The following is a 19837-nucleotide window of genomic DNA, read 5'->3' on the forward strand; positions in this document are numbered from 1 at the left end:
TTGGGTGATGATTTAAAATATCAGGATTTGACGGAACGAATTAAAAAGTTGGACACATCTGTTGCAGATCTTAAAAACATGCTACAGCAGGTGTTAAAAACTCAAAAGATGCAATCCACTGTTGTTCCACCTCAAGCACCTGCTCCACAACAGGCACCTGCTACAAATGAGCTCTGGAATCTATTTCAACCTTTTCTCCATCATCAAGCACAAATAGCAGATCAGCAACATGAAAAACATGTTCAACAGCTGAGAAATGCAATGGAGTCAAGGTTCAAGAACACTCAGGCTGATCTAAAGGCTCTAAAAACTCAGATCCTGCACACCACTGGCACTGCTCCTCCAACAGTTCTCTTCATTGATCAACTTCCCCCAGATAATGCCAAAAAGGGGGAGAAAATTCAGGAGTGGAAAAAGAAGGGAATAGAGGATGGTCTCTACATTGAACCAGAAAATGCAAACATGACCAAACAGATCCCTTTGCCAGATGGAAGCAAGAAAATTGATGTGACCACAAATGCACTGGCAGAAGCAGTTGCAAGTGTAAAAAGGGATAGAGAGGCCAAAAGGAAAGCCAGGGTGAATTATCCGGATCAGGGTACTTCAGGGTCAAAAGATGATGAAAATCTTGTTGATGAAAAGAAGAAGCCTACAAGAAGAGTAAGGCTACCCAAATCCATTCCAACCAGACGTTCAAAGTCTGTTCCAAAACCACCACCTAAAACAGCTGTTGTAACTCCTGTTGTACCCACTACTGTTGGTACTTCAGTGGTTTCAACATCTACTCCCACTTCAACACATACCACTTCAACACACACTACATCCACTGCCTTATCACCATCACCACTAAAAACAAAATCACCTCCTGCCAAAAGGCAGAAGACAGCAGTTGTTACAACATCTGCTGTAAAGACAACAGTGGTTGGAACACCAGTTGTTTCAACAACTGTTAGTCAATCACAAATCACTGCCACTACATCCACCACCACTGTTCCATCCAAAACATCATCAGCCCCTCCTCAAACAAAGAGGAGAAGGCTAATTCTCAAAGATGATGACACTTCACCATCTCAAACATCTTCAAAATCTTTAGCTCTTGTCACAATACCAAAACCAGTTACTCTCTCTTCAGTTCGAATGCACAAGCCCTTACCTCCTACAGGTGTTCAGTTTCCTCTTGAACTAGCAGCTGTTAGAGAAGAAATAAAATCTTTTTACTATGAGGATGACCCTGCCAAAAGGATTTTGCCATCAATAAGAGGATATCCCTGGCCTAAAAATGTTGATGAATATTTGAAGATCAAGGCCAAGCAAGCAGAGGATATCTCAAAAAGAAGCACACAAGGGAAATCTGACAAAGAAATTTCTAGAAGCTATCAATATCTACTCACACAAGTCAGTTCCCTAGAACAATTTGCCAAAAATGTCAGTCAACAAATTTCAGAAAGAGCAGCTGAAACTTTGAAGAAAGACTACATTGAAAGCATCATGGCTCACAAGAAGTACAAAGGGGAGAGATACATGTACAAAGAGTGGACTGTTCCTGAGCTTGAAAATTAAGCAGCAAGAATTCAAGACATGATAAAAAGGAAAGTCACTCACACTCCTCCTGACTGGGCAAAGTTTAGAAAGAATGTACCTGACAAACAGGTAGAACTGAAAAGAATGAAAGAAGAACTGGTTGCTGCTGAATATGGAAACAAAAGACAAATTGCTAGATGGAAAGAAGATGTGGTCAGGATCACCTACAAAAGGTTGGAGGAATTAAGAAAGAAAGATCCAAAAGTTCCTAAAAAGCCTGACTATCCTGAAGCTGAGGTTTCAAAAAAGACCATCAAAGCAGCAAATCAGGAGAGCCACTGCTCCAACTGGTGCTGCCATCTATAAAAGAAGGACACACAAACAGTTGGGAGCTGAAACCATCCAAGAGATGATAAAAGGAGATGACCTTGTAAAAGAAGGCATAAAGAAAATGATCATAGAAACTCTTGGTTTGGATCAAACTGCAAATACTGGTCAGCCAGTTATGAATAGGCCAGCCTCACCAAATACCTCTGCAAATAAACATCTCCCAAGAAACCCACCAGGCTCAAAAATACAAAAGTGGGAAACTGACAAACAAACCTGCGTATTGACTTTGCTCAGGTCTGGTGGAGAAGTGGAGAAAATATCAAGGGAACAAGCTCTTGGCCTGAGTCTTAAAGATTTGCAGGATCTCCTTGATCTTCCATTTAGCAAGGATGATGAAGACACAAATGCCCTTGACTTTGAACTACAATTTAAAGGACAGATAAGAGAACTGTTGATGAGGCAATAAATGTCCACAATAATGAAGAGTTTTGGCATTATCTGTTCCAGGGGGAGATTGTTGGGATTGAACCCTATCAGAGGAACAGATAATTAAAGCCAAAACTGGATCAGAGCAGCGGATCCAGAATAAGCAGATGATTACATACAAATCTCTCCCCTTGAAAGTGATTTCAACATCTGCTGACCACCTATCTGCTGATCTTGCAAAATGCTGACCTACAACTGCTGCTCAAGTAAAGACCTGATGAAAGACTAAAGCCCTGCTGATTCAATCTACTGCTTTGAGTCAAGCACTGCTGATCCGAACAAGTACTGTTGGGTGCACAGCAGTGGAAGCTTGCAGCAGCTGATCAATAGTCTGTTTTGTAATGTAATGTAATAGCAGTAGTTAACATAGCAGTGTTTGTATAGATCAGAGGTTAGAGTTTGTTAGGAGGTTAGATGTCACTTTCATGGTGACGTCAGCTAAGATGCTCAGTGGTTTGCAAGTGCCTATAAATAGTTCCGTACTTTGTACTGTTCTATTAGCTCTTTTGCATCATCGTCTTCTTTGCACGAACAAACAACTGAGCTCTGACTAAGGGGGAGTTTGCATTCATTCATCAATCATTGTAATCGTTATTGAAATAAATTCAATCTTCCGATTCATTGTGAAAAGATGTTTGATCAAAGTATTACTCTCGTTTGATTGTATGCAAAGTTTGTTTTCATCATAATTCCGCTGCACACTCATCCATTTCATTTTAATTACAAACACAAAATACAATCAGAATCAAACTCAGATCCAACATCTAAAGAATGACTTTGACAAATGAGTGAACATTATTTACGGGTAACTGTTAGTATGTGCAAACCTTCTGTGGCAATAGGGATATCACGTCTGCAAGTAGACCTTCGAATAGAGACAGAAAGTTAAAAGATGGCAAATATCATAATGCTAGCCTTCATACCAAAAATCTTTTTGATAAACGGAAGAAGAATGCATATATGGTCAATCAACTTAGGAATTTCTTTATCTCCTTCAAAGAATTATCTTAGTACATAACTATTAGCATACAGTTATTGTATAGTAAATATAGTCATATATTTGGAACGGGGAGCGCTAAAATGAAAGCCACCTCCAGTTGTAAGAACCGAGAGAACCGCTTTCTAGCCACTAAATTAACAAGATGGATGGATGAGATTAAAAGTAACTAAAATTAATATTAAATACATTTTGTCTTATTATGTCTTTAATATTTTAATCTAAAAGGGTAGTTTAGTAAAATTACGCCCCGTGTTTAGACGCCGTTTTATCACACGGTTTTTTACGTTTTACAATTTACGTAGAAAAAGTTTTACGTTTTACATTAAAAAGTTTTTACATAAAAGTTTACGTTTTACGTGAAAAAGTTTACGTTTTACATTTTACGTGAAAAAGTTTACGTTTTACGTTTTATGTAAAACTTTTTACGTTTTACGTTAAAAAGTTTAGGTCTTACGTTAAACTTTTTTATATTATTATATTAGTTTTTATTTTTTAGACATAATTTTTTTATTAAAAGCATTTTTACGTTTTACGTTAAACTTTTTATGTTTTACGTAAAACTTTTTGCGTTTTACATTAAAATTTTTAGGTTTTACGTTAAACTTTTTACGTTTTATGTTTTACGTTAAACTTTTTACGTTTTACTTTTTACGGTTTTACGTTTTACTTTTTACGTTTTATGTTTTACTTTAAACTTTTTACGTTTTACGTTGAACTTTTACGTTTTATGCTTTACGTTAAACTTTTTACGTTTTATGTTAAAAACTTTACGTTTTACGTTAAAAAGTTTACGTTTTACGTTAAAAAGTTTACAGAACCTTTTCTTCCAACTAACGACAAGTCACGGAAAACAAAGGAAGACAGGATCAAATCTCAAACCCTTAATATCAAAAACACAAATGGTTGGGCATCCAGGATCAATTCTATAGCAAATATAAACCCTTTCAAAACGACTGGATCAATTCTCAACCCTGCAATATCAAAAAAAAAAACAAATGGTTGGGCATCCAGGATCAATTCTATAGCAAATATAAACCCTTTTGCAGACTGAACCTGAATCTTGACCCAAACCGAACTACTCGTACTGGAACCGTGACTCATAGTGAACCAAACTAAAACCTGAACCAAAACGACACCACCACTGTTGTGCCATCAATGTCTTCATCATCTCATCGGTTATCATCTGTTAAACATCATCAATATCGGAAACCACCCCCCCCCCCCCGCCTGAAACGATCAGTACCGGCCACAAAAAAAACAAACATGGATCTGGGAATATCTTAAAGAAACGAGGAAGTCGAAAAGATTTACCCGGTTACACGGCTGCCGGAGCTTCGACCCATCTCCGTCGCTGCTCCGATCGGCGGACCAACGTCGCCGGCCGTCGATCTATCCCCCCTCCGACGGGTCTCTCTCTCTCTCTCTCTCTCTCTCTCTCTCTCTCGAATCGGGTGGGTGTGCTTGTCTCCATCATCACTATTGCCTGCCCACCACGACAGGGTGGCCGGCTGTCTTGTCTCTTGGGTTGTCGCCGGCAGTCGTCAGGTGTCGCAGGAGGAACCTGGTCGCCGAAGATCGCCGTCGTCCACCAACCTCCGCCGTTGGCGCGGTCATCCACCTACCTCTGCCGGAGATCGCCGTCGGCTGCCTGTTCATCGGAGGGTGAGGGAGGAACTTGAGGAAGAGAGAGAGTTGTTTGGGTTAGGGTTTGCAGGAGTGAGAGAGCAGGGGAGGAGTTATATTTTTGAAGAGAGATAAAGGGGTGAGAGATTTAAAATATCTGGTGCATTAAATGGAGAGAGAGAGAGAGAGATTTGACTTTTGGGGTAAATGACCAAAATACCCTTTATATTGGCATAATCTGATTGGTTGAGAGTGGTTCTCGCGGTTCTTACAACTGGAGGTGGTTTTCATTTTAGCGCACCTCAATTTATAACTATATTTGTATTTATTTATGATGGAGATAATCTCTCCACTAATAGAGGATACGTAGGTTGTATATAAGGTAAAGGTTTATAAAATAATATTCAAGGGAGTGATTTACCAATTGTTAGAGCATTCACATCCATTCCACCATATTTTCACCCTAAATTACACTAAAAAACACTACATTTTCTCTCTCATTTTCAATTAAATAATATTTTTATACCTTTATCATTACATTTTCTCTCTCCTTCACTCACAACCACTTTCAAAATATATTAAAAAATTATAAAGGGTGAACAGTGTCCCCCTATATATACAGATGAACAGTAACATTTTCTCTCTCCTCAACTCACAACCACTTTTTATACTTTTTATATTTTAAAAACACCACACACACAATTTGATTATTTGGATGTGAATGCTCTTACATGGTATCACGAGAATAACCTAACCACCACCCTCAACCCCTCTGCGTCTCCTCCTCCTTCCTCAGCCTTCAATATGTTTTTTCTTCTTCTTTTCTGTAGCCTACCCCTCTCTATCATTCCAAATGGACTCAAATATTCATCCAGCAGTCACCATAACAAACATCCTGATAGATGAGATAATTTTTGCTTGTCGCTTTCTGTATTCCACTATCGAATATATACAGATGATAGGAGGATTGATTGCCTACAACTTTGGCAAACCAATCAATTTCAAAGATTTGTTCCACTAATATGGCTATTACAATAAATACAAATATATTCCAAGAATACAGAAGTTATATATGCTAATACTCCCCCGCAGTCGAAACGGGAGGATCTCGGATGTTGAGGCTGGATCGAAAATCGTCAAAGAGTACCTTGGGGAGCCCTTTTGTGAATATATCGGCAATTTGATATCTTGAAGGGACGTGGAGCACCCGAATTTGTCCTTTAGCCACCTTTTCACGTACAAAGTGAATGTCCATTTCGACATGTTTGGTCCGTTGATGTTGAACTGGGTTCCCGGTTAGATAGATTGCGCTTACATTGTCACAATACACGATGGTGGCGTGCGTTGGAGGAGTGTGTAGTTCAAGTAGTAGGTTGCGAATCCAACAAACTTCAGAAACGACGTTCGCAACGCCCCGATATTCCGCCTCCGCACTAGAACGAGATAAAGTTGGTTGTCTCTTGGACGACCAAGATAGTAAATTATCACCCATGTAGACACAATAACCTGAGGTGGAACGACGGGTATCCGGGCACCCACCCCAATCCGCATCCGTGTATGAGACCAAGGATGTAGTCGGAGAGGGGTTTATATGTAAGCCGTAGGTGATAGTGCCTTTGATATATCGAAGAATGCGCTTAATAGCGTTCATGTGGACCGTCGTAGGAGCGTGCATATGGATGCATACCTGTTGAACCGCGTATGTAATGTCAGGTCGTGTGAAGGTTAAGTATTGTAAAGCACCCGCTAGGCTACGGTATTCGGTTGAGTTATCCAATGGTGTGCCAACTGCGGTACTTAACTTTTGTTGTGTGTCAACAGGTGTAACCGAAGGGTGACAATTAGTAAGACCGGCCCGTTCCAGAATTTCAGCGGCATATTTCTCTTGTGATAAGAATAGAGATTTGGTGTTATGTGTTACCGAGATGCCGAGAAAGTAGCTAAGGGGACCCAAATCCTTCATGGCGAATTCCCGAGCAAGAAGGTTCATGAAACGGTCACGTAGAGCATCGGTAGAAGTCACTAGAATGATGTCATCCACGTACAACAAAATGAAAGCCATGTGTTCGCCATTTTTAAATATGAATAAAGAGTGGTCACATTGGCTATGGTGGAACCCCATGGATGATACATAATCCGCAAATCTTTGGTACCATGCGCGGGGTGCTTGCTTGAGGCCATAAAGGGACTTCTTTAGTAAACAAACATGGTTTGGAAGAGTGGGGTGCCGAAAACCCATGGGTTGATGCATGTATACGGTTTCATTAAGGTTGCCATGTAGAAAAGCATTCTTGACGTCAAGTTGGTGGATTGGCCAAGAACGAGAAACCGCTAAGCTTAAGACGGTCCGGATAGTAGCCGGTTTGACCACCGGGCTAAAGGTTTCCCCACAATCAACCCCAATTTGTTGCGAGCGACCATCACACACGAGGCGAGCTTTATACCTTTCTAATGACCCGTCTGCTTTCTTTTTATGACGGAATATCCACATGCTTCGAACTATGTTCATGTCCGAAGTTTTGGGTACAAGATCCCAAGTCTTATTTTCGATAAGGGCACGAAATTCATCATCCATGGCCTTTTTCCAGTCCGGGTTTGAAAGGGCCTCATGTGGTGATTTTGGTATGGGAGAGATGTGTGTGGAAGTGTGTAAATTGAAAGGTGTTTTTGGTTTAAAAATGCCCGACATCGAGCGTGTGTTTATGGTCCGATGTTGTGGGGCGGGTGGAGGAGAAACATGTGGGGAGGGCTGGTTTAATGGAGAAGCGGGTGTAGGATGGTCCGAAGATGAATGGGTGGGGTCAGGGGATACGTGGGTCGGTATAGGAGAAGAGGAGGGTGGGGTAGAGGTGGGTGACAAAGGAGCAGTGGGTGTATGTGTAGGATTGGACGTAAGTGGTGAATGGGGTGGAAGTGGAGAGGGTGGAGGGGAATTGTTTGATTGGTATATTGTAGGTGGAGGGGTAAAAGAGGTGAGCCATAGGTATGGATTAGTATCACAGTGGGTACGATCTGAGGTTGGTGAAGATGGTATGTTAGTGGTGAAAGGGAAAATATTTTCATCAAAGATGACATCCCTTGATAAGGGTGATTTGGTTAGTGATGAGATTGTAACATTTGTAACCACGATGATTTGAGGGGTAACCAAGAAAGACGCAAGGGGTCGAGCGATCGGCGAGTTTGTGAATAGTGGAGGAGGGTATAAGTGGAAAACATAGACAACCAAAAATGCGTAGATGGTCGTAGGTTGGGGGGCAATGATAAAGTTGATGTGTTGGAGTGGAGTGATTTAAAACTTTGGTGGGTAAGATGTTAAGTAGATAAGTAGCGTGTTCTAAGGCGTGAGGCCAGAAATGGTTGGGAACGGATGAGTGAGAGAGAATGGTACACATTATGTTGTTTATAGAGCGAATTTTTCGTTCGGCTTTTCCGTTTTGAGAAGAGGTGTAGGGACATGAAAAACGGAAAAGCATGCCATTTGTTTTGCAAAATTGATGAAAAGAATTATTTTTATATTCACGACCATTATCACATTGAAAACACTTAATAGAAGTATTGAATTGTGTTTTGATGAGTTGGTTGAATTCGAGAAATTTAGAGAAAACTTGAGATTTGTGAGAGAGAGCATAAGTCCATAAGAAATTAGTTTTATCATCTAGAAATAATACGTAATAACGACATCCATTTGATGACAGAATAGGGGACGTCCATAAGTCGCTATGTATGATATCAAAAGGTAGATAAGTGGAACTAGTAGACAAATGGAAAGGAAGTTTTATTTGTTTTCCAAACACACATGGTTGGCAAACATTATTATTTTTAACAAAAGTAGAATGTGACGGTAAACAAGATTTCAAAGAACTTAAAACATTAAAGCTAGGATGTCCAAGACGGTGATGCCACGTGTCTTGTGAAACTGTGAGAAAACTTGCTGAAGGAGAGACTTGAACTTGAGGATTGATGTTTAGCGGGTAGAGATCACCGGTGCTATCACATCGGAGGAGGGGTGCCTTGGTGTGGAGATCCTTCACAACAAAACCAAAAGGATCAAACTCAATAGAAACTTTATTATCGGTGGTAAAACGACGAACAGAAATAAGATTTTTGACAAGTTGAGGTGCAAAAAGGGTATTATTAATTTTAAATGGTGGGTATGGGAATGGTAAGGTATGGTTACCTATGGCATGGACTGGAATTTTATTGCCATTTCCGACGATAATATTTCGTGCAAAAACCTTATTTAAATAAGAATTAAGATTGTACGAGTTGCGAGTCATATTACCTGTAGCCCCGGTGTCCATGTACCATTGATTATCTGGCGGGTGCAGACTCATTGTGTTGAACGCCTGGTCCAATGCAGTAGCAGTGTAAAGCTGGTCAGAATTTGCGTGGGCCTGCTGGGGTCGTGGGCCGAGTATACCAGGCTGTTGGTTAGGTTGTGGACTTTGGGTAGATGGGCCTGTAGGATAAGGACAAGGTGGTATGGCCCAATATTGAGTAGGAGCCCATACTTGTGGTCTTGTAGTCCACTGACCTACCCCATAACCAGATGGAAAAGGATTGCTACCAAAGTGTGAGGGAGACCATCCTTGGTTGGGATTGGTGAAACTCGTTTGGCCACGCCCGCGGCCTCGGGTTTTTCCTCGGCCCCGATAACGGCCACCGCCGCGGTTGTTGTTACTGTAAGAGGGTGGGGTTTGGGGTGGAGCAGATCCGGTTGGAGGTGTTGTTGTGGTATGAAGGGCCGATTCGGAAGAGGCACGGTTGGCTTTGGTGGTTTCTTCAAGAGTTAACGCAGATCGGGCTTCATAGAAGGTGGGAAAGGGTTTGGTATTCTGGAGAATGGAGGCAGTCCCACCGTAAGCTTCATTCAGACCTGAAAGGAGTTGGATGACCAGGTTTTTTTCGGGTTACAGGGGCACCAACGTTTGCTAATTGATCGGATATAACCTTTGTTTCTTGACAATAGGCAGCCATGGATTGAAAGGAGTCAAGTTTAAGGTTTGTAAACTTTTTCTGTAGTAAAACGGCACGAGTGGCTTCATTGTCATGAAAGAGGCTTTTGAGTGCCGCCCAAGCGCAACAGGCTGTGGAATCAGGACGGATAATGGTGCTTAGTAAGTCATTTGATATGGTGCCATAGATCCATTGAAGGACTATGGCATCAAGGCGGCTCCAAGTTTCATCAGGGTCGGATGAGGCGTCGGGTTTGGCGCCTTCTGTAGCAGCGGGTTGAGGTGTGGACGTGGACTCGGGTTTCGGGGAAAGGTGGTTTAGCACTTGAAAGGCGCGGCAATGGATTTTGAATAATTCCGCCCATGAAGCATATTGACTGGATTCGATTTCGAGAGTGATTGGAATGAAGTTTTTGATGTTAGTAACGGTGATTGCGGGATGTGTTTTAGGATCCATGGGGTAATAAGAAGGTTGTTGGTGAAAAAAAAATGAACAGGGGAAGGTCACGAAGAAGTGAAGCAATGGATTGCAAGGTAATGATAATGTTGGATGAGAAAAGAAAAAAAAAAGAAAGCTTCAGAGGGATCGGAAAAAAATGCTCAGTGGAGCTTTTTGGCTTGATACCATGATAGATGAGATAATTTTTGCTTGTCGCTTTCTGTATTCCACTATCGAATATATACAGATGATAGGAGGATTGATTGCCTACAACTTTGGCAAACCAATCAATTTCAAAGATTTGTTCCACTAATATGGCTATTACAATAAATACAAATATATTCCAAGAATACAGAAGTTATATATGCTAATACATCCAAACCCTAATACCTATTACCCTAGAGATGGAATCTGCCCAATACGCTTCCTGGTCCGAGCTTTTCAAAATCCAATGCAAAGCTTATATGGTGAATGAACATCTCACATAGAAAACTGCCCCCAAACCCGCAGCCGACACCGATCCGAAACAACTTCCTCCCAATTCATCAGAATCATGGGAGCGTATTGATGCAATTGTCCTTCAATGGATATACAGTACGATCTCTAATGATCTTCTTCACACAATACTCAAACCAAACACCACCGCCTGTGTTGTGTGGTCAAGAACCGTTACAAATTACTGGTTTTCTTTTATTATAAATATTCAACCTTGACTACTTAAAAGAGGATTCTGTGGAGTGAACTCTTAAGTTGTTGGCCTTATTCAAAGTTACGAATTCTCCACAGTATGATATGGTGCTGCATCTAAGAAAGATGTATGATGGTCTAAAGAATGACTTTGACAAATGAGTGAACATTATTTACGGGTAACTGTTAGTATGTGCAAACCTTCTGTGGCAATAGGGATATCCCGTCTGCAAGTAGACCTTCGAATAAAGCCAGAAAGTTAAAAGATGGCAAATATCATAATGCTAGCCTTCATACCAAAAATCTTTTTAATAAACGGAACAAGAATGCATATATGGTCAATCAACTTTGGAATTTCTTTATCTCATTTAAAGAATTATCTTAGTATATAACTATTAGCATACAGTTTTTGTATAGTAAATATAGTCATATATTTGTAATTATATTTGTATTTGTATTTGTATTTATGATGGAGATAATCTTTCCACTAATAGAGGATATGTAGGTTGTATATAAGGCAAAGGTTTATGCAATAATATTCAAATTTTACCAATTCTTACATGGTATCACGAGAATAACCTAACCATCACCCTCAACCCCTCTTCGTCTCCTCCTCCTTCCTCAGCCTTCAATATTTTTTTTCTGCAGCCTACCCCTCTCTATCATTCCAAGTGGACTCAAAAATTCATCCAGCAGTCACCGTAACAAACATCAAAGCCCTAATACCTATTACCCTAGAGATGGAATCTGCCCAATACGCTTCCTGGTCCGAGCTTTTCAAAATCCAGTGCAAAGCTTATATGGTGAATGAACATCTCACATAGAAAACTACCCCCAAACCCACAGCCGACGCCGATCCAAAACAACTTCCTCCCACTTCATCAGAATCATGGGAGCGTATTGATGCAATTGTCCTTCAATGGATATACGGTACGATCTCTAATGATCTTCTTCACACAATACTCAAACCAAACACCACCGCCTATGATGCCTGGTCAACGCTCGCGTATATTTTTCAGGATAACAAAACCACGAGGGCGATTCACCTCGCGAATAAGCTTACCAACACTCGGCTTGACAATTTTCAGAATGCTTCAGCATATTGTCAACAATTGAAGATTTTGTCTGACCAACTCGCGAATGTTGGCAGAGTCATGACAGATTCAGATCTTGACATGCAACTCATAACCAGCCTCAATGAACAATACGGGTCTTTTGCCGTGCTCCTACAACAAACCGACCCGCTCCGCAGCTTTTATCACGCCCGATCTCACTTACTACTTGAAGAATCTAGGAAAGCCGAAGCCTCGTTGGCATCTGCCACGGCCGCCGGCGCAGCACTTCATGCTACCATGGGAAGCCAACCACAGTCAAACTCGTCTGACACCTCGGATCGGACTCGAGGTCGTGGTCGCTAACATGGAAGGGGACGTGGTCGTCACTCGAATGGTCGTGGACGCGGTTTAGGAGGATATCCCCAGCCCTAGAATTAACATCCAGCAGCATACTCACCAAACTGGGCCGGCCCACAACAGCCCTACCAGGCCCCATGGTTCGCACCGTTGAATACCTAGTGGGCCGCGCCACCATACCCATATCCGACCCAGCCATCCTCACAACAGGCTTCGCAACATTCGGGCAAGTCACACTCCGGAAATCGTATTCTCGGGCCGAGGCCCAATCAGGCACACTTCGTCAATGCATACGACCCCATAAACATCGAACAGGCCTTATACTCAACGTCTTTGAACCAACCTGGAGAACTTGTGATGGACACGAGTGCAACCGGTCATATGTCCAACACCATGGGTAATTTTCATACTTTTTCTAATAATGGCATTAAACAAAATATTATTGTTGGCAATGGCATGACCATCCCGGTCCATGGACATGGCAATCAAACGTTACCACCTACTTACCCACCTCTAAAGCTAAATAACGTCCTTTATGCACCAAAACTAATCAAAAATCTCATTTCCGTTTATCGCCTCACAATTGATAACTCAATTTCAATTGAATTTGATGCTTTTGGTTTTCTTATGAAGGACTACAAGACCCGAACGCCCATTATCCGGTGCAACAGTAGCGGGGATCTTTAAACTCTCAATCCTTCACTCATATCCGACATCAAAAACCACTCAACTTTTGCTGCTATTTCACAAGAACTTTGGCATCATTGTCTTGGTCACCCGGGAAATAATTTGTTGAACTCTTTACATTCATCCAAAGTTATTAATTTTGCTAAGTCTAATACAAACGTTTGTCAATCATGTGTTTTGGGAAAAAGTGTTCGTTTACCATTTAATGATTCACATACTAGCACACAATTTCCTTTTGACATCATTCATAGCGACCTATAGACCTCACCCATTATGAGCTCTGTCGTTCATCGGTATTACATACTTTTTCTAGATGATCGTACTAACTTCTTATGGACTTATCCAATAGCAAATAAATCACAAGTGTTCAACACCTTTATTACCTTTTATAAACACATTGAAACACAGTTTGAACGCAAAATAAAAACCTTTCAATGTGACAACGGGATCGAATATGTCAACAATTCTTTTAAACAGTTTTTTGTAGATAATGGAATGCTTTTCCGTCTATCTTGTCCACATAGCTCGTCTCAAAATGGGAAGGCGGAACGCAAGATTCGATCCATCAATAACATAATCTGCACCCTTCTAGCACACTCATCACTTCCTCCTACGTTTTGGCACCATGCCCTTGACCTCGCCACATATATTATCAACATTTTACCAAGCAAAACACATAAATTTCAAACACCAACTCGTTAATTATATCGTCGCTCGCCCGCGTACAATTACTTACATAAGGCCAACGTTACAGCCTGAGAAATGTTCATCAAAGACAAAAGTTGAGAAGAAGGAAACCGATATTTGCTAAGGGGAGCAACGTACATTTGAACTGGAACATTAACTAAACTTGGTGAAACAATATTAATAATAACTACTAAGTAATATTCTTCAAACAGCAAAACAGTGGAATTTCAAACAGCTTCCTAGAAAGTTACTATCTTAGTCATAGGTAAAAGCGGCGAATAGCTGACACAACATGAATTTTATGGGTTTGGGTTTAATCTAAACGGGTCAGGCCTGTTTCGTGTTAAACGCGCGAAACATTCAGCTCAACGGGTCGTGTAAGCGGGTTCAGACCAGTTTTTCTATAGTTTTTTTAAACAATATATTTTACGTCATAACTTAAATCGATTGGGTATTTTGTGCAGATATGTAAATTATAAATAAGCATCAAGTTTTATAGTTTATACATAATTGTTATATGTGCATAAGTGCATTTATAAAGTCATACTTTGGCTGTAAATTTGTAATTTTAGAGTATAATATGCAAAATTAAATGAATAAAACAACATTTTCAAGTTATACAAAACATGTTTGTGTCAAGTGTCAACCCATGAAAAATCTGTCATGTTCAGTATCATGTGTTTGGCATGGTTTTCGGGTTTGTGTGGGGTGCGACCCGAGAACAGGACCAGTTTAAGGTCCCTAGTTACTGACAATAACAAATATACAAATCTGTATGGGCCCTATATTAAGAAACCATCAATTGTTTTTATTTTTTATTTTTTTGTAAATGGTCATAACTTTTAAGCAGAGGATATCAACAAAGGACAAACTAACACACAAACTTTCCAATGATTTTGTATTAAATTATTGATCCTTTATTAGCTAAAAAAGGATTCAACAGAGTACCCTCCAAGGTGCTTACTTTTCTGGAACACTACAAAATTAGAATCCTACAAATAGACCAATCTCATAGCTATATAAACCAAACTTCTCAAACACTTGAAGACACCGTTACTTCTTAACTGAAGACACATAATTGGCTGAAAATGGCATACCCCTTAGCATTTTTCTCTTCATTGATGTTGTTACTTGTCACACCCCAACCGATGGCGGAAACATCGGGGCGCGACACTGAGCGAAACAGATTGTCGAGAAGTTTCCATAACAACTATATTTACCAAATATTTAAATCAACACGTCCCATACCATGTTATAAATGAAAATACAATTATTACAGAAAAGATCTAGTCAAATTGTTCTGTTCCGACAACTCAGATTCTTATTACAGACAATTGTTTATTGTTGACCTAGGTCTTTCCTAGCCTCGATTTCACAGCAAAGTAAGTAAATAAGCATCCTAAGCACCTGTCACGTACGTTAAAGTAAAAGTCAATACACATAGTGTAAAGGTGAGCATACAAGTTTAATAGATATAATAGAGTTCGAAATTTATTACGCATAACCAGCACGTACACAGAGTGAAATGAGGCATGTTAGTTATCGACATGAAACTATCGATACCAATGACTGCGGGTAGACTGCCCAAGGCAGTTCGCGATACACACTCACTACTGTGAGCCATGTAACTAATTGTCCTTAACAACCCCTGAGTGAACAGGTGCTGAGTCCAAACTATAGTACTATCGTTGCTAAGGCAGGTAGACAGCATTCCATGTGTAAACATAACAAACAAGCATTCATTAAATCACGTATAACATTCGGTAACGATTAGCGTTAAAAGTATTACGTAGTGTGATCGATGTGATTTAGAATAAGTAACATATGTAACACCCAAAAGTGCATAAAGCAAAAAGGGATCGAGTATACTCACAGCAATTGATGGATTGAAAGGAGCGCTAGAGAGTAGGGTTAACCTGATTAGAACGATAGCATAACGATGAGTGACGCGCAAAATGATGCAAAATATAAGTGGATCGGACAACAGTTCGATCGGATGGTAGTCCGATCGAACGGCTGGTCGTTCGAGTGACAGTCCGCTCGGATGGTCATCCGATCGGGTGACCTTCGAGTGGATTGTTACTTCCTTTGGGAAGGATGTGTTTGTGTATGATGGCTTGACTTTTGAAGTTTTTGTTGTAGCATTTTGAAAACATCGAAGTATCTCTATCTTTCAGGTCGGTCGATCGAACGGTTGTTCGATCGGACGATAACCCAATTAGTTGGACACTTTAGTGAGAACAAGTTCACCGCAGTTTGTCGTTCGATCGGGCGAGAATCCGTTGGTGTTGAACATGTTGAAAATTGTTTAAGTGTTGAAGGCTGGCCATTACATGGTTGAGTGGTAGTCCGATCGGATGGTAATCCGATCGGTCGGCCCTTCATTCAATGTTCATCCTTCAAGATTTTGAAAACAAAAGTTAAGTGTGGGGCCAAGGTGCAGATCGATCGGGTGACAACCCGTTCGGATGACAGTCCGATCGGATGGTAGTCCGATCGGACGGCATTCCATCCTGGTCGTTCCGTTGATCTGACACTTGGTTGTTTTGATAGTTTGTCGTTTTATCGAGATGTGTTGTTATCGTGCTAACCAACAGAACCCCATCCTAAACCCTAGTGTCCCGATTGAACAGGAACCACCCAAGTTCAGTCAGTCCACCGGTTCAAGACGGTTGTTCTTGGTTAACCCGGAATCGGTAATCTCATGGATAGAATCCAAGTCTTGAACCAATACAACCACAAGAATGCGTAGAAAGTCGGTACAACCTCCGATTCTATTGGTTTTGAGTGCATTGAGTGTAAAAGAGTTGAAAGAAAGTTGGAAAACCATCTTTCATCCCCTTTCACCGTGAATATGTTTAGATCTATGAAAGATCTTTGTTTGTTTATGTGGAAATCGGTTAGATCTAAGTTGTTCTCAGTGGATTGAGGCCAAAACATGAAGTTCCTAAGAACACCATGATGACATCATCCTAGAACACCTCAAATCTAGTGATTTCATGGTTAAAAGTTAAGATTCAAAAGATAGAAAAGTGTAAAATCAAGTGTAGATCAAAGATGTACAAGATTTAGGTTGAGATCTTACCGGAATTACGAGAAATCAGAGGAAAAGGCGAGCAAGAGCACTGGTCGGACGTAAGAGAGCAAAAGTGGAAAGTTTGATGTTGACATGGGGTATTTATAGGATTACCCAAAGTGGAAAGGGGCTGGTCGATCGGGTGGCAGCCCGATCGACTGGCTGATCGATCAAGCTGTGACTCGATCGGACCGCGGGTTGATCGGCTGGTCGCCTGGTCAGTCACTTGGTTCTTGTAGGATCGTTGTCGGACCCGAAATGAGTCGGTCAGAGGCGTTCTATACACTATGAAAGGCAGAAACAAACATAACGCATCAAATTCAGTAGGATATCACTTTAAACTATCGTATGTATTGATCTGGTAACAATTACAAGCGAGACGACACTTTGAAGCGCTTCGCCGTCGGTAACAACCTTTCTAATTACGTGTGAATGAAACGGAAACAACCCTATATATAGACAACCTAATTCTGTATGAAACATACTCACACGGAATTACTATTCATGCGGAATTAAGACTTTCACTCGAAATTACATACTTCGCACGGAATTAAGTAATTCCGTACGGAATTACTTGATGTCTTCTTCATGCGAAAATATCTCTAATTCATGATTCCTCGATCTTCGTGCCATGTGCAATGTAAGACTCGATACAAGACGAAGTCGACAGATGTATGCACCAACAGACTCCCCCTCAGATGTTGACAAGTCTACTGTGTGTCGAGTCTTCGCATCTTCAGTTTTTATCAGTCTGTCTGCTTCTCTTCAGCATGTTCCAGGATCTAACACTGGCTCTACCTTCTATCATCCCAAGATCTTGATCTGGCTCTTTTCTATCACCAATTCTCTTGATCAGATCTCTTGATTCCTTAAGTTCATCAGCATCCTCATCTTGCGTGAAATTTTAGTTCCAGAATCGAAACCTGGCTCACTGGATCAAAATCTGGCTCTTTGCAATTACAGGCTCCCCCTCGAGTTATGCTCGACATCAGGATCGTCACCTGGCTTCCAGAATCTTCAGGTATCGGAACCTGTCTTTCTCTAATCATAGAGTCCTCAGGTATCGGTACCTGGTTCTTCTCAAGTTTCAAACCTGCATTGTCTCTACCACAAACATAAGTTTTATGATTTTCATATTAGACAATCACAGACATCATTTGAAGATCTTTTTCTGATGAACCACTTGTCGGAAAAATTTAAACATTTTAATTTCAATAGACTCCCCTTCAAAATGATCATCATGTTCAGCACTTGGAATTTTGAAAATCAGCTCTTCAACATCAGTTGTTAAAAATCTTTTTAAATTTTTCAAAAATTTATGCTAAAACACACTTCAAATCTTTTTGGGATTTTTCATATAAAAGAAATAAAACGCAGTAAAGAAATATTTACAGACAATATTTTTGTGAGTTTGTGTAAGAGGATCATATCAGTTTATGAGACAAATCACCAACACCGTTAAGCTTCATTTCATTTTAAGTTCTAAACAATTCACCTAGGTTGTCAGTATATTGATCTACTTAAATTTTCACACAAAGTTCAACTGTTTCGAGATACGATATTAGTGTCTTAAGCACTTGAACTTATTCGCGTGTCCCACCACTTGAATATACTCCCGTATCCAGATCCCAATATTCAGTCTTACATGTGAGTATACCTAGATGATATCTGTTAAAGGGTTAAATGCGAAACCATGAGGGCTCAGGTCAGAACTTCCGTTCAGCAAAGAGATGATGGCTCGACTTTTGGTGTGTTCCCTTTAGAGAATCTTTTCTTCAACAGCACATGATTAGCATTTTTCAATGTTTCATCATTTTTTGTACTGAGGGCTGTGCTATATTTCAAGCATATGCAAAGTATTATACGGGGACTAGGCCATTGCTTCCGCAAAATCAGAAGTCCCGGGATAATACCCCCGATATCACTGAGTATAAAGACCTAGTATCTCAGAAAGAGGGACCTTTCAAACAAGATTTCGGGGGTTACCCATAAATCCAGGAAATGTTCCCCACGATATAAGCAAGTTCGAAATTTAGGTTTATGATGCGTGTCAGTGGGTATATATTTTAGGTGTATATTTTAAGCCCTTTTTACACTTTTTAGCCAAGTTTTAAATTTATAAACACGATATTCACTAACACTAAACACACATATGGGCAAGTGCACCCATCGTGGACGTAGTATAGTGTTGGTAAGATACCGAGGTCGTCCAAGGACACAAGAGCTTTTAGTACCGGTTTATCCTCAACGTCTAATCAAATCAAAATGTTAGAAAAAGGTTTTTAAACTAGAAAAATAAAACTAACTAAAATGCTGAAAATAAAAATAAAAATAAAAACAGATAGACAAGATGAATCACTTGGATCCGACTCGTGTGTAGTGTAACCTTTGATTATTTTCGCACTTTTGCACTTGTTTAAGAGATTATCTTAGTTATTGTAGTAGGCCCCTCTTTTGAAGGCGACGTTACCCTCAACCCAGTAGTTTGAGTCAGCAAGGATACAATCCTAAAGGGTCGGATTATTGAAAGATAATTAATAAAGTTATTAATGCATAATGTGGTAGGCCCCTCTTTTGAAGGTGACGTTACCCTCGGCTAAGTAGTCTGAGTCAGCAGGGATACAGTCCTAAGTAGCCGGGTTAAAGTTTTAATAGTAGTTTAACTTATGAGGGGATCAAAGAGTTTGGACCCCCGCCATCCAATACCATTGGGTATTGAAGGAGGTCCTACTAAATTTGACCCAGGTCCTTTGCAGGATCAATACATTGAACAATGGCAAGACTCTTACCAAACCGTTCCCTTAACCCCCGACAAGGTAGCCAACATACCTCCATATAGATCGTGGAGATATGAATGGTGAAAATCTTTTATTTTATATAGACAGTAAAATAATGCCAAGACACCACGGACAAACGATAAGGAAGAATCACCTT

Source organism: Helianthus annuus, chromosome 4 (genome assembly GCF_002127325.2).
Source record: "Helianthus annuus cultivar XRQ/B chromosome 4, HanXRQr2.0-SUNRISE, whole genome shotgun sequence".
NCBI classification, from domain to species: domain Eukaryota; kingdom Viridiplantae; phylum Streptophyta; class Magnoliopsida; order Asterales; family Asteraceae; genus Helianthus; species Helianthus annuus.